Raw genomic sequence first — 16,030 nt, forward strand, 5'->3', positions numbered from 1 at the left:
TTACTCTGCAAAGCAGAGCGATGCGATGCACTGACTTGGGTTGCTTAGTGCGAGGGGACTTTTCCAAGCAACCACCTGTGATTTTTGATGCTAAACCCTATCCACTAACATTCGTAGACAGGGTTTAATGCCAAAATATAATGCTGCTGAAAAGCAGGTGATAAAAGGAGAAATGTTTTCATTTCTCCTTTCTTTTCTGACTTTGCATGTGTGCGGCACTGTGCACCACACATACAACGTAGGAAACGTTTTAAAGTGTGTCTACGCATAGTATTTTGGACTGGAGGCGTGCCCTTCCAGTACAAAACCAATGCTAGCCTCACGCACAGACCCTTGCACTACGGTACAAGGGTGTGTGCGTGACGCATGGCAGCTGAAATCAGCCCCTGTGCTAGGGAGAGGTGAAGAGAGTCTTGTAAACATGGTGCTGTCCTGCTCTCACACAACGCAGATTTGTTGGCTGCTGCACTGTGTGAGAATCTAGTAAATCTGAGCCCATGTTTCTGGAGGAGAAAAGCGATTCCACAGGATCCTTGTGTGACAAGGACCTTGTTCTGAACCTCACGTTTGGCAGACCTGTTTTCAAAATGAAAAGAACTGAGGGGCATATTTATCAAAGGGGCGCATTTTGCATCACACAACATGGTGCAAAAGTGACACAACCTTTACGTTTAATTTATGGTGCCACACAATGCCACCTTGCGTGGGCTAGTGTGGCTTGATAAATGAAGAGTAACCTAACGCAGCACAAATCGCTGTGTTGCGTTATTGTGCCCTTGGAAGGCGTTCCATTGGTGGAGTGTGCGTGTTCCCTGAAACACCCATGGATTCTGATGCATTCCCAAGTTTACCATAAGTGGCAGACCTGGGAATGTGCCAAAACTCCTACGTCTCCCCCAGGGGAGGCGTAATGAGAAAATGCGTTCTGCACACACACACAAAGAGCAAAATGACTCAAGGGATTGTTTTTGTGCCGGACGGTTCCCCTTCCTGCACAAAAACAATCCTGCCTATATGGGAGGCCCCCTGGCACCATGGTGCAGGGTGTGGGTGCCTGAGTTGGCTCTACACTGCACGTTGTACGCCAGCGCTAGGAAAAGGAAGGAATGCGCTGTACAATGTTAACTGCAGCGCAGCATGGTGCGCTGCAAGACGTTTTAATAAATCTGCTACTGACTGTACTTACAAAGAAGGGAAGGAGCTATGTGTTCAGTACACAACACAATTCAGCTTTTCATGACAGAACTTGTGTTGTGCAAGCACAAAAGTGAAAATCAAGAATGGTGATTCTGAAATACCTGAAACTGTTCTCGTGGGAAATGAGATTAAACCAGCTGATGTCTGATGACCACATCTGAACAGGGGGATAAAATGTGGTAGTTACTTCCTGGAAGAGATGAAAAACTGTCAGCAGAAGACGTGGGTTGAGAATCTGTGTCGGGACGACTGGAAAACTGGGCTATCCACAAGAGATGACAGGGAACTCATGGTCGGACCCAGGCACCGCCTGAAAAATGAATTTCAACTGCACAAAAACTGACAACAGGGGCGACCCCTGCACTATGGCGGAGGAGCGGTGCCTCGCTGCTGAAAGCAGAAAAATACAATGAAATAAAAGTATTTTATTATCACTTTCTTTTGCACTTCGTGAGGGTGGGGCGGGGCCAGCCACCGACACGTCACCAGGGAGGAGGCGTGGTGATGTGCTTCTAAGTGTGCATGTCAGTTTGTCCGGCCAGCCGAGGCTGGCCAAACTGACATGCGCACTTAGAACTCTCCACCCGAGCTGCGTTGCACGCCGCTTGGAGACCAAGCTCAGGATCCCACTCCCTCAGGCCAATTCTGGCGCTTCTCTCATGCTGCTAACAGCATGAGAGGAGCACCGGGATTGGGTGGGGAGGGGAGCAAGAAGAATCGAGGACGCAAGAGTGCCCAAACACCAAGGCAGCAGGTAAGTGTTTTTTAAATTATTGGATTGCACCCCCAACTCTGTGTGCCTTCCCCCCACTCCTTCCTGGCAGCAGCCGCTATTGACTGACAGTTCTTCCTATGTTTGTGAAGATGGATTTTTGGTGAAAATAGGAATCAGAAGAAAACTTCAAAACAAACTGCAAGTATTGAACTCCTTGCGCCTGAAAATGACTCCTCACGTCTATGACGACATCAGTGACGTCATCAACAAAACCCAGAAACCAGGGCACCTTTTGCGCACATCTCATTATGAGAATGTTGCCACTTTTTGTAAAATTATAATCAATAATAAATGTAAAGAAGTAGTGAAACTGATTACACTAACCCCCCCCCAGCACCCCGTCCACACCCCCATCATGTCCACTAAAGCTAAGTGGGTTACAAAAGCTTCTCATTCCAAAAACTGGATCCTGGCTGTAAAAACTTTAAGAAGTTCTGATCTATTTCATTGGGCTTTCCTTAAGTTTGAAATATTAATTAGAATATAACCACTAAATATCCAATATTGATAATAAATCAAAGGAAAACAGAGCTTTTAAATCTAAACATTAAATCAGTAATGAGATATAATATTCTTTATAGGACAGTGTCCATGACTGTCCGAAGAAAAGAAGTAAAATGTTTAAAGACAAACCAGAGAGAAGCAGTTGGTGCACGTTAGTGACTGCTAGCTCAGAGAGAGAGACTTAAAGCTGCTTATATAGTGCCAAGAAGTCCTCTCCGGTCAGTCTGACGAGCCCCAGGAGGCTTTCAGATTCAATGTTGCTTTCTCCACTTGCCCGGTGTGGTCATTTCATTAGCCAAGTACTTACCTGCAGGTCTTCGGTGGACTCCCATTTTTAGAGGGTAATCAATTCTGTCCCCATGAGATCAATCAATGGGGTACATTTATGAGACGTTTGCACCGCTGAAACGCTCATAGATATGGAGTAAGGCAAGGCAGACCCGGTTGCTGTGTTCCATTACTCTGTGCCAGGGAGGCGTTCCTTGGGCGTGAAGTGTAGGCACTGTCTAGAAGCCAGGCTTATAGCTGTGGATGAGCAGCCAAGGCTTATCTAGGAGGCATGCAAAGCTCATGCAATACCAGTGTAGTTACACAATACTCACACACATGAAAGAAAACATTCAGTTACAAAAATAAAGGTACTTTATTTTTTAAACACAGTATCAGAAAATACTAGAGAGGCAACCCTCCAATAGGAGGTAAGTAAATTCACTATATATATAGAGGCGGCATACAATGGTTGGAAAACAGTATAAAATAGCAATAAGCAATAGTGACCCTAGGAGGAGCCCAAACCCTATATTGAGAAAGTGGAATGCTGGAATGCGAACACGAGGCCCCCACCGAGGTAAGTAAATCGTGTAGAGGGGAGCTGGGAGTACTAGGAAACCACACAGGTAAGTAATGTAGTACCCCCCCCCCAGCGACCAGGAATGCAGGAGTAAAACGCTGGGCTTCCCCACAACCACCCCAAAGGATGAAAAGAAGACACCCAGAACAACCTGCAAGGAACCAGAGTGAGAAATCGAAGATGGAGACCTGTGGAGAGAGGGGACCAAGTCCAGAAGTATCTATAGAGTCCAGGGGGAGTAGGAGATACTACCCACCCAGAGGTACCTTTTGGAGTTGGACGAAGAAGGAAGACAGGTCAGCACTGCAGCACAGAAGCTGGAGAAGAGTTCCTGATGCATGCAAAAGGTGTTCCACACTGGAAGCTGGATTGCAGATGGGTGTCAGTGAAGGATTTCCATCAACAAGCCTTGGCAAAAGCAAATTTGTGGCTGGAGGAAAAGAGGTGCTGCCGGAGACCAGCAAGGTCCAAGAGGACTCTACCCAGAAGGGGGAGTCACTGGGCACCCTCCGCATCGCAGAAGGCCCACAGAGCAGAGGCAGCACCCACAGGTGTCCACCAGGACAGGGACACAGAAGTAGCAGAAGCAGGCCATGCAGCACCACAGAAGTTGCTCCCACGTTGCTGGAGAACCACTCAGAGGCCCAGGAGATGCAGGAGGGAGTGCTGGGACAGATGCTACACGTTGCCTGAAGTTTCCCTTGGAGGTGAAGCAAACAAACCTTGGCAGCTGCAAAGGACGCAGTGCAGGGGGGTACTGTCTTATGTGGAGAGGCAAGATCTTACCACCACCAAAGTGCGACAGCTGGTAGAGAGGACCAAGAGGACCACTCCGGACCACCACCAGTGATGCAGGATCCATGCCACTCAGGATGAGGGGAGACCCACGCAGCCGGTCGCCGTTGCAGCCAGGTACCTGTAGATGCAGGGGAGGGATGCCTTGACCCCCAAGGGAGATTCCTTCTTTTTGTGCAGGCTGAAGAGTTGCAGTCTTCTGAGGATGCACAGCCGGGGAAATGTTGCAATGCTGGCAGGAGCCAGAGAAACAAAGTTGCAGAGGAGTCTTCTTCCAAGTTTGCAACAATGTTGGTTCCTGGAGGGTCCAGAGGCAGTTCCAGTAGCCAAAGGTTGAAGTGGAGGTTGCAGAGGAGTCCTACTAGAGTCTTGCAAGTCGAATCTGAGGACCCACCCCAGAGGAAGACCCTAAATAGCTCTAAGAGGGGACTTGGTCACCTAACCAGGTAACTACCTATCAGAGGGTGCTTCTGACGTCACCTGACTGGCCACTCAGATACTCCCAGAGTTCCCTGCCAACCTTGGAATCAAGATGGCAGATCCCAGGGACCCTATAGAGGAGCTCTGGGCACCACCACTGTGATGGTGATGGACACAGGGGTGGTCACTCCCCTTTCCATTGTCCAGATTCGTGCAAGAGCAGGGACTGGAGGTCCCTGAACCAGTGTGGACTGGTTTATGCATGGAGGGCACCAAATGTGCCCTTCAAAGGTAAACCAGTGGCTTGGGGAGGCTGCCCCTCCCAAGCCAGTCACACCTGTTTCAAAAGGGAGAGGGTGTTACTTCTATCTCCCAAAGGAACTCCTTTGTTCTGCCTTCCTGGGCTTGATCAGATCAACCAGCAGGAGGGCAGGAACCTGTCTGAGGGGTGGCAGGAGCTGCTGTGCTGGCCGGAATACCCTGTAAGACTTGTGGTAGCAATGCTGGGGGTCCTCTAAGGAGCCCCCAGAGTGCCTGGAATCATACTTCCAATACTAGCAACAGTATTGGGGTATGATTCCGACATGTTTGATACCAAACATGCCCAGGTTCCGAGTTACCATTATGTAGCTGGACATGGGTAGTGACCTATGTCCAGTACACGCATAAAATGGCGTCCCCGCACTCACAAAGTCCAGTAAAATGGTGTTGGAGTTCATGGGGGCACCTCTGCTAGTGCAGGGGTGCCCTCACACCCAGGTACCTGCACCCTGCCCTCTTGGCTGAGAGGGCCTACCATAAGGGTGACTTATAGTGACTTGGTGCAGTGACCGTTAGCCAAAAAGGGGGCATGCACCCGGTTCACGCAGGCTGCAATGGCAGGCCTCCAGAATCCTTTGCATGGGCTTTCTATGGGTGGCAGAATAACTGCTTCAGCCCATAGGGATATCCTAGAACCCCCAGTGCCCTGGGGGCCTAGGTACCATATACTAGGGACTTACACGGGGGGACCAATATGGCAATTGTGGGAAGAAAAAGGTACAATTTACAGGAGAGAGCAAAACTATTGGGGTCCTGGTTAGCAGGATTCCAGTGGACACAGTCAAACACACTGACAACAGGCAGAAAATGTGGGTAACCATGCCAGAAAAGAGGGCACTTTCCTACACCCCAACACCACGATGTGTCTTCCTGGAGCTAGGCATAGGTGTCTAGCCTTGTGGGGGGGGAAGAAAGAGTTTGGGGACGAGTGGACCCTAGAGATGTCTGTAAAACAGGATTTCAGTGACCATCTTCTTGTACGAGTACAGCAGGTAGATCTCAAATCCCTGGAAGACCAACAACAGGCGACTCTTTGGTGAAATGTGGAGTCTTTGAGCAGTGTCTTAGGAGCTAAGTGTTCACTGGTGTTGGAGTGATGCACTTTCTAGATAAAACCACGTTTGTGAAACACTTCATGGGGGATGCCAACACTTTAAGCCCACCTTGCGGTGGATTAGGTAACCAGTGGGTTAACCTGACACTGCATATACACTGTCTCTGTCACTGTGAGGCCACAAGAACCATCCCAAGAAGTAAGCAGTAGAGCCCAGGTGAAGGCCACAGTGTAGGCATTAAAGCACTGCGCCGAAACGTATAACCCCCGTTCTACTAAGCAACATATGGGATGATTCCCCCGGGGAATTTGAGGTGATAAGACTGATCTATGTGTCAGCTGGGATTTGGGTGCCATTCAGTTCAGTGTAAACAAGCATTGCCGTAAAAATATCACCTGGATGTTTACCCCATTGTGCAGGGGTTGGACAGTCACTCAGAAAGGTGGCCAGGAGAATAGGACCAGTGTAGGGAGATAAGTCCACTTGTGCAGCCCTAGTACCACCAGCGCTCTTCTTTTATCCCTGTACCTTCTGCTGTGTTTTTATTTTGTTCACAGTTTATGGGCCTCAGGTTCCAGAGGGACACCTCAAAATGCAGATCTGGGGCTCTCCGTGGACACCCTTAGTGTGCCCTGAGATGGGGAGACCCCCTGCATATGGTTGTTCCACTTGTAGACCCAGAAGGGTGGTCTCTCGACCCTCTGTGCAGAGGTGCAGGCTGGTGCACCATTAACAGATGTGTGGTGTGAGGTGCAGGATGGTGCACCATTAACAGATGTGTGGTGTAAGGTGCAGGATGGTGCACCGTTAACAGATGCGTGGTGTGAGGTGCAGGATGGTGCACCATTAACAGATGTGTGGTGTGAGGTGCAGGATGGTGCACCATTAACAGATGTGTGGTGTAAGGTGCAGGATGGTGCACCGTTAACAGATGCGTGGTGTAAGGTGCAGGATGGTGCACCGTTAACAGATGCGTGGTGTAAGGTGGTGTCAGGTCCAGGATGGTGCACCATTAACAGATGCGTGGTGTAAGGTGCAGGATGGTGCACCGTTAACAGATGCGTGGTGTAAGGTGGTGTCAGGTCCAGGATGGTGCACCATTAACAGATGCGTGGTGTAAGGTGCAGGATGGTGCACCGTTAACAGATGCGTGGTGTAAGGTGCAGGATGGTGCACCGTTAACAGATGCGTGGTGTGAGGTCCAGGATGGTGCACCGTTAACAGATGCGTGGTGTGAGGTCCAGGCCGGTGCACCGTTAACAGATGCGTGGTTTAAGGTGGTGTAAGGTGCAGGATGGTGCACCATTAACAGATGTGTGGTGTAAGGCGGTGTAAGGTGCAGGATGGTGCACCGTTAACAGATGCGTGGTGTAAGGTGCAAGATGGTGCACCGTTAACAGATGTGTGGTGTAAGGTGGTGTAAGGTCCAGGATGGTGCACCGTTAACAGATGTGTGGTTTAAGGTGGTGTAAGGTGCAGGATGGTGCACCATTAACAGATGCGTGGTGTAAGGTGGTGTAAGGTCCAGGATGGTGCACCGTTAACAGATGCGTGGTGTAAGGTGGTGTAAGGTCCAGGATGGTGCACCGTTAAGAGATGCGTGGTGTAAGGTCCAGGATGGTGCACCGTTAACAGATGCGTGGTGTGAGGTCCAGGATGGTGCACCGTTAACAGATGTGTGGTGTAAGGTGGTGTAAGGTCCAGGATGGTGCACCGTTAACAGATGCGTGGTGTAAGGTGGTGTAAGGTCCAGGATGGTGCACCGTTAAGAGATGCGTGGTGTAAGGTGCAGGATGGTGCACCGTTAACAGATGCGTGGTGTGAGGTGCAGGATGGTGCACCGTTAACAGATGCGTGGTGTAAGGTGGTGTAAGGTCCAGGATGGTGCACCGTTAACAGATGCGTGGTGTAAGGTCCAGGATGGTGCACCGTTAACAGATGCGTGGTGTAAGGTGGTGTAAGGTCCAGGATGGTGCACCGTTAAGAGATGCGTGGTGTAAGGTGCAGGATGGTGCACCGTTAACAGATGCGTGGTGTGAGGTGCAGGATGGTGCACCATTAACAGATGCGTGGTGTAAGGTCCAGGATGGTGCACCGTTAACAGATGCGTGGTGTGAGGTCCAGGATGGTGCACCGTTAACAGATGTGTGGTGTAAGGTGGTGTAAGGTCCAGGATGGTGCACCATTAAGAGATGTGTGGTGTAAGGTGGTGTAAGGTGCAGGATGGTGCACTGTTAACAGATGCGTGGTGTAAGGTGGTGTAAGGTGCAGGATGGTGCACCGTTAACAGATGCGTGGTGTAAGGTGGTGTAAGGTGCAGGATGGTGCACCGTTAACAGATGCGTGGTGTGAGGTGCAGGATGGTGCACCATTAACAGATGCGTGGTGTAAGGTCCAGGATGGTGCACCGTTAACAGATGCGTGGTGTGAGGTCCAGGATGGTGCACCGTTAACAGATGTGTGGTGTAAGGTGGTGTAAGGTCCAGGATGGTGCACCATTAAGAGATGTGTGGTGTAAGGTGGTGTAAGGTGCAGGATGGTGCACTGTTAACAGATGCGTGGTGTAAGGTGGTGTAAGGTGCAGGATGGTGCACCGTTAACAGATGCGTGGTGTAAGGTGGTGTAAGGTGCAGGATGGTGCACCGTTAACAGATGCGTGGTGTGAGGTCCAGGATGGTGCACCGTTAACAGATGCGTGGTGTAAGGTCCAGGATGGTGCACCGTTAACAGATGCGTGGTGTAAGGTCCAGGATGGTGCACCGTTAACAGATGCGTGGTGTAAGGTCCAGGATGGTGCACCGTTAACAGATGCGTGGTGTAAGGTGGTGTAAGGTGCAGGATGGTGCACCGTTAAGAGATGTGTGGTGTAAGGTGCAGGATGGTGCACCGTTAACAGATGCGTGGTGTAAGGTGGTGTAAGGTGCAGGATGGTGCACCGTTAACAGATGCGTGGTGTAAGGTGGTGTGAGGTGCAGGATGGTGCACCGTTAACAGATGCGTGGTGTAAGGTCCAGGATGGTGCACTGTTAACAGATGCGTGGTGTGAGGTGGTGTAAGGTGCAGGATGGTGCACCATTAACAGATGCGTGGTGTAAGGTCCAGGATGGTGCACCGTTAACAGATGCGTGGTGTGAGGTGCAGGATGGTGCACCGTTAACAGATGCGTGGTGTGAGGTCCAGGATGGTGCACCATTAACAGATGTGTGGTGTAAGGTGGTGTAAGGTCCAGGATGGTGCACCGTTAACAGATGTGTGGTGTAAGGTGGTGTAAGGTCCAGGATGGTGCACCGTTAACAGATGCGTGGTGTGAGGTGCAGGATGGTGCACCATTAACAGATGCGTGGTGTGAGGTCCAGGATGGTGCACCGTTAACAGATGCGTGGTGTAAGGTGGTGTAAGGTCCAGGATGGTGCACCGTTAAGAGATGCGTGGTGTAAGGTCCAGGATGGTGCACCGTTAACAGATGCGAGGTGTGAGGTCCAGGATGGTGCACCGTTAACAGATGCGAGGTGTGAGGTCCAGGATGGTGCACCGTTAACAGATGCGTGGTGTAAGGTGGTGTAAGGTCCAGGATGGTGCACCGTTAAGAGATGCGTGGTGTGAGGTCCAGGATGGTGCACCATTAACAGATGCGTGGTGTGAGGTCCAGGATGGTGCACCGTTAACAGATGCGTGGTGTGAGGTGCAGGATGGTGCACCTTTAACAGATGCGTGGTGTAAGGTGGTGTAAGGTCCAGGATGGTGCACCGTTAAGAGATGTGTGGTGCAATATGTGCACCAAGGTCTGACAGCCACCCCTAAGAACTCAGTGCCCGTGCAGAATGGGGGTCCTATGTGTTTTTATTATATGGGCAGAAATGTTTGCTAAGCTTTTCTGCAATTGTTTTGCAATACTGATCACAAACATCAAAAAACGTACCAATGGGAAGTGTGTGATCCTTAGCAGCCCAGCAGTCCACTGGGACACACTGAGCTGTTGGTGAAACACTCTCTCTTTGTGAGAAAAGCATTCTTAAGAGGGAGGCTGAGGCAGGCACAGAAACAACCACAGGCCAGCGTCCGCCCCTTGCCCTCAGCTCCTCTCCCCGTGTCTCCAAGACTTGTCTGGAAGGAACACACAAGGCTTCCTGCCCAAGCAGGCACTTCATGTTGTACACAGTGATCTGAATGCGGATACTGGCCGCCGCAGTGCATTCTGGGATAAGGGCAAGGGCTGCACTTCACAGGAGACCCTCTGGGAAGAAGGCTCTGCCCCAACCTAGCAGGTTGCATTCTTGACCTACTGCTCAAGTGCCAGGACCTGGAGGTCTCAGCCGGAGCCTTCTGCAGAGCGTGAAACTGCGTCTAAAATGACAAACCTACATGGAGTCTGCTCTCTGTGCCATCTCTGAGTGCCACCTCTTGCCTCCTGACTAGGAGCAGGCCTGGAGCCTCTGCTGAGGTTCTGCTACCCCCCTCCTGCTGCTGAGCAGACCAGGGGGAGGCTCCGAGGTACAGCAAGGCTGCCGGAGGGTCCTAGTGGTACAGGTGTGATCAGTGGTGACACTTCCTAGCGCATGCAGCGCCTCGGGGACTGCCTCTGTGCGCAGCGGTGCGGCGCTCGCCAGCTCCCCTCCACTAGCCACCAAGGAGGGCTGCGTGGTCCAGTGTGTGCCCTTCTTAGGGGGTTCCGAGCCTGTTGTTCCTAGGTCAGGCTGCAGTCTGTCCCTTTGCACCATAAAGGTGGGTGTAGGGGTGGGGGGGGGCTGGACCCCCGGGCCCCCAGACTGCGAGATGTCGCCAGTTTAAGGCACTGAAGGCCATGGCTTCTACCCAGGAGATCCACGCATGTTACCGGCCACTTTACTCCCCCCTGAGCTCTGAGGGCCTGATACTGGGGTACAAAGGTGAGATGTCAGTCCCATGACATCCCACGGGATTATACTTCGGGGGACAGGATGTCCGTCACATGTGACAGAGTAAGTCGTCTGCTGAGCTCTAACTCCGGCCTCAAGGCGCCTGCACTGCAAGCTGCCACATTACGTGAATTTACCACAGTCCAGCTACTGTTACCGCTGATGTCTGCAGAGCAGGTTCACCTCCCCATGGTGGCAGGTCTGCGAGCCTCCGAGGACAGCGCCTCGTCTGAAGTGCGTAACCGAGGAGCTAAAATATGGGACGAGCCAAGTGACTGGGTTACGGGTGGGACAAACCCCCCAAAAGCGGGGCAGTTAGCCCCCTACTCTACATGTGGTAATTCAGTCCTGTGTTACTCTAACTCCCAGCCCCGATGGACGGTGAGCCTGCACCTCTGATCACTGCCCCTAGAACCCCCCCCCCCCTAAGTGAGACCCTGGCTGCTTCTCCGTATGTACCCCAAGTGTCCTGGAGGCTCAGGGGCCACCTCCCCTTCACAGACCAGGTACCCAAGTGTCCTGGAGGCTTGAGGGGGGCCCCCTCTCCATCACAGACCAGGTACCCCAAGTGTCCCGTAGGCTCAGGTGCCACCTGTCAGTCACAGACCGGGTACCAAAGTGTCCTGGAGGCTCGAGGGCCACCTCCCCTTCACAGACCAGGTACCCAAGTGTCCTGGAGGCTTGAGGGGGGGCCTCCTCTCCATCACAGACCAGGTACCCCAAGTGTCCCGTAGGCTCAGGGGCCACCTCTGAGTTGCAGTCCAGGTACCCCAAGTGTCCCGGAGGCTCAGGGGCCACCTCTGAGTTGCAGTCCAGGTACCCCAAGTGTCCCGGAGGCTCAGGGGCCACCTTTCTGTCACAGACCAGGAACCCAAGTGTCCTGAGGGACCAAAGGGGCTACCTCCCCTTCACAGACCAGGGACCACCTCCCTGTCACATATCAACAGGTAGTGGTCTCTGACAGAAGCCCTCTCTGTCCCATACTCACTGATGAGCAAGCCCCCTCCCTGCTGTGGAAGCGGGGGGCAGGCAGTGTTATAGGACAGTAACCATCTCTGCCCTGTGCTCACTGAGGAGCAGGTCCTGTCCCTGCTGTGGAAGCCGGGGGCAGGCAGTGCCTGTGCTCACTGAGGAGCAGGTCCAGTCCCTGCTGTGGAAGCCGGGGGCAGGCAGTGCTATAGGACAGTAACCATCTCTGCCCTGTGCTCACTGAGGAGCAGGTCCTGTCCCTGCTGTGGAAGCCGGGGGCAGGCAGTGCCTGTGCTCACTGAGGAGCAGGTCCTGTCCCTGCTGTGGAAGCCGGGGCAGGCAGTGCTCTAGGACAGTAACCGTCTCTGCCCTGTGCTCACTGAGGAGCAGGTCCTGTCCTTGCTGTGGAAGCGGGGGGCAGGCAGTGTTGTAGGACAGTAACCATCTCTGCCCTGTGCTCACTGAGGTGCAGGTCCTGTCCCTGCTGTGGAAGCCGGGGGCAGGCAGTGCCTGTGCTCACTGAGGAGCAGGTCCAGTCCCTGCTGTGGAAGCCGGGGGCAGGCAGTGCTATAGGACAGTAACCATCTCTGCCCTGTGCTCACTGAGGAGCAGGTCCTGTCCCTGCTGTGGAAGCCGGGGGCAGGCAGTGCCTGTGCTCACTGAGGAGCAGGTCCTGTCCCTGCTGTGGAAGCGGGGGGCAGGCTGTGCTGTAGGACAGTAACCATCTCTGCCCTGTGCTCACTGAGGTGCAGGCCCAGTCCCTGCTGTGGAAGCCGGGGGCAGCTCTCTGCCCTGAGCTCACTGAGGAGAGGGCCCAACTGTGGAAGCAGGGAGCAGGCAGTGCTATAGGACAGTAACCATCTCTGTCTTGTGCTCACTGAGGAGAGGGCCCTGCTGTGGAAGCAGGGGGCAGCTCTTAGCCCTGAGCTCACTGAGGGGTAGGCCCAACTGTGGAAGCCGGGGGCAGGCAGTGCTATAGGACAGTAACCATCTCTGCCCTGTGCTCACTGAGGGGTAGGCCCAACTGTGGAAGCCGGGGGCAGGCAGTGCTATAGGACAGTAACCATCTCTGCCCTGTGCTCACTGAGGAGCAAGTCCTGTCCCTGCTGTGGAAGCCGGGGGCAGGCAGTGCCTGTGCTCACTGAGGAGCAGGTCCTGTCCCTGCTGTGGAAGCCGGGGCAGGCAGTGCTCTAGGACAGTAACCGTCTCTGCCCTGTGCTCACTGAGGAGCAGGTCCTGTCCCTGTTGTGGAAGCCGGGGGCAGGCAGTGCTATAGGACAGTAACCATCTCTGTCCTGTGCTCACTGAGGAGCAGGTCCTGTCCCTGCTGTGGAAGCGGGGGGCAGGCAGTGCTATAGGACAGTGACCATCTCTGCCCTGTGCTCACTGAGGAGTAGGCCCTGCTGTGGAAGCCGGGGGCAGGCAGTGCCTGTGCTCACTGAGGAGCAGGTCCTGTCCCTGCTGTGGAAGCCGGGGCAGGCAGTGCTCTAGGACAGTAACCGTCTCTGTCCTGTGCTCACTGAGGAGCAGGTCCTGTCCCTGCTGTGGAAGCCGGGGGCAGGCAGTGCTCTAAGACACAAAGCAAGAAAGGAAACTGTCCTGTCCCCTGGTTTGGTGGTAAAAAACAGCCACTGCACCTGCCGCACTATTGATCGCTAGGTCCCTACAGTCAGGGTCCTTTGTTAAGAAAGGTCGTCTCAGCTCAGTGAGGAGCAGGCCCGGCCTCTCAGGGAGCAGGGAGTAGAAATAAGTGTTGCTTGTGCCAGGGCAGGGCACTCCCATGCCACGGGAGCCTCCCCCAGAAGGCGGGGGGTGCGGGGCGTTAACAGCAGGGCTTGGCCCGCTCAGACCCCACAGGCCAGGATCAGGGATTCCTTTGTGGTTGCCAAGACTCCAAGCAGTGGAATGTGACCCGGATCCGGGGGGGGCTTCACTGCTCTGGAATAAGAGTGCAGGCAGGGGCCCCTTACACCACCAGCCCAGGGGGCGCTGCACCCCACAGCCCAGCCTTCTGGTGTCCAGGCCCTGGACCTGGTCCATGGGCCTCAGGGGTGCTGCACCCCACAGCCCAGCCTTCTGGTGTCCAGGCCCTGGACCTGGTCCATGGGCCTCAGGGGGCGCTGCACCCCACATCCCAGCCTTCTGGCGTCCGGGCCCTGGACCTGGTCCATGGGCCCTTACAGCACCAGCCCAGGGGCGCTGCACCCCACAGCCCAGCCTTCTGGTTTACGGGCCCTGGACCTAGTCCATGGGCCTCAGGGGGCGCTGCACCCCACAGCCCACCCTTCTGGCGTCCGGGCCCTGGTCCCCGAGCCCCTTACAGAACTAGCCCAGGGGGTCTGCAACCCACAGCCCTCGGCGCTAGTTACTGCGTCTCTCAATCAGTGCCTCGGCGCTAGGCTCTGCATCTCTCAATCAGTGAACTCGGCACTAGGCCGTGCATCTCTCAATCAGTGTCTGGGCGCTAGGACCTGCATCTCTCAATTAGTGTCTCAGCGCTAGACTTGCGTCTCTCAATCAGTGTCTCGTCACTGGGCTGTGCATCTCTCAATCAGTGTCTCCGCACCAGGCCCTGTATGTCTCAATCAGTGTCTTAGCGCTAGACTTGCGTCTCTCAATCAGTGTCTCAGCGCTAGGCCGTACATCTCTCAATCAGTGTCTCGGCGCTAGGCTCTGCATCTCTCAATCAGTGTCTCGGCGCCAGGCCGTGCATCTCTCAATCAGTGTCTTAGCGCTAGACTTTCGTCTCTCAATCAGTGCCTCGGCGCTAGGCTCTGCATCTCTCAATCAGAGTCTCGGCGCCAGGCCGTGCATCTCTCAATCAGTGTCTTAGCGCTAGACTTTCGTCTCTCAATCAGTGCCTCTGCGCCAGGCCGTGCATCTGTCAATCAGTGTCTCCGCACCAGGCCCTGTATGTCTCAATCAGTGTCTTAGCGCTAGACTTGCGTCTCTCAATCAGTGCCTCGGCGCCAGGCCCTGCATCTCTCAATCACTGTCTCAGTGCTAGGCCGTGCATCTCTCAATCAGTGTCTCGGCGCTAGGCTCTGCATCTCTCAATCACTGTCTCGGCGCTTGGCTCTGCATCTCTCAATCAGTGAACTCGGCACTAGGCCGTGCATCTCTCAATCAGTGTCTGGGCGCTAGGACCTGCATCTCTCAATTAGTGTCTCAGCGCTAGACTTGCGTCTCTCAATCAGTGTCTCGTCACTGGGCTGTGCATCTCTCAATCAGTGTCTCCGCACCAGGCCCTGTATGTCTCAATCAGTGTCTTAGCGCTAGACTTGCGTCTCTCAATCAGTGTCTCAGCGCTAGGCCGTACATCTCTCAATCAGTGTCTCGGCGCTAGGCTCTGCATCTCTCAATCAGTGTCTCGGCGCCAGGCCGTGCATCTCTCAATCAGTGTCTTAGCGCTAGACTTTCGTCTCTCAATCAGTGCCTCGGCGCTAGGCTCTGCATCTCTCAATCAGAGTCTCGGCGCCAGGCCGTGCATCTCTCAATCAGTGTCTTAGCGCTAGACTTTCGTCTCTCAATCAGTGCCTCTGCGCCAGGCCGTGCATCTGTCAATCAGTGTCTCCGCACCAGGCCCTGTATGTCTCAATCAGTGTCTTAGCGCTAGACTTGCGTCTCTCAATCAGTGCCTCGGCGCCAGGCCCTGCATCTCTCAATCACTGTCTCAGTGCTAGGCCGTGCATCTCTCAATCAGTGTCTCGGCGCTAGGCTCTGCATCTCTCAATCACTGTCTCGGCGCTTGGCTCTGCATCTCTCAATCAGTGTCTCAGCGCTAGGCCCTGCATCTCTCAATCAGTGTCTCGGCGCTAGGCCGTGCATCTCTCAATAACTGTCTCAGTGCTAGGCCGTGCATCTCTCAATCAGTGTCTCGGCGCTAGGCTCTGCATCTCTCAATCAGTGTCTCAGCGCTAGGCCCTGCATCTCTCAATCAGTGTCTCAGCGCTAGGCCCTGCATCTCTCAATCAGTGTCTCCGCACCAGGCCCTGTATGTCTCAATCAGTGTCTTAGCGCTAGACTTGCGTCTCTCAATCAGTGCCTCGGCGCCAGGCCCTGCATCTCTCAATCACTGTCTCAGTGCTAGGCCGTGCATCTGTCAATCACTGTCTCGGCGCTAGGCTCTGCATCTCTCAATCACTGTCTCGGCGCTAGGCTCTGCATCTCTCAATCACTGTCTCAGTGCTAGGCTCTGCATCTCTCAATCACTGTCTCGGCGCTTGGCTCTGCATCTCTCAATCAGTGT

General features: G+C 53.9%; 1 protein-coding gene across 4 annotated transcripts in view; it reads right to left on the reverse strand.

Annotated features, from left to right (window-relative positions):
- The window catches only part of LOC138260874 (membrane-associated guanylate kinase, WW and PDZ domain-containing protein 1-like), a 420,255-nt gene that overhangs the window by 45,604 nt on the left and 358,621 nt on the right, over positions 1 to 16,030 (reverse strand). The window lies entirely within an intron of this gene.

This window comes from Pleurodeles waltl, chromosome 10 (assembly GCF_031143425.1).
Source record: "Pleurodeles waltl isolate 20211129_DDA chromosome 10, aPleWal1.hap1.20221129, whole genome shotgun sequence".
Classification (NCBI taxonomy): Eukaryota; Metazoa; Chordata; class Amphibia; order Caudata; family Salamandridae; genus Pleurodeles; species Pleurodeles waltl.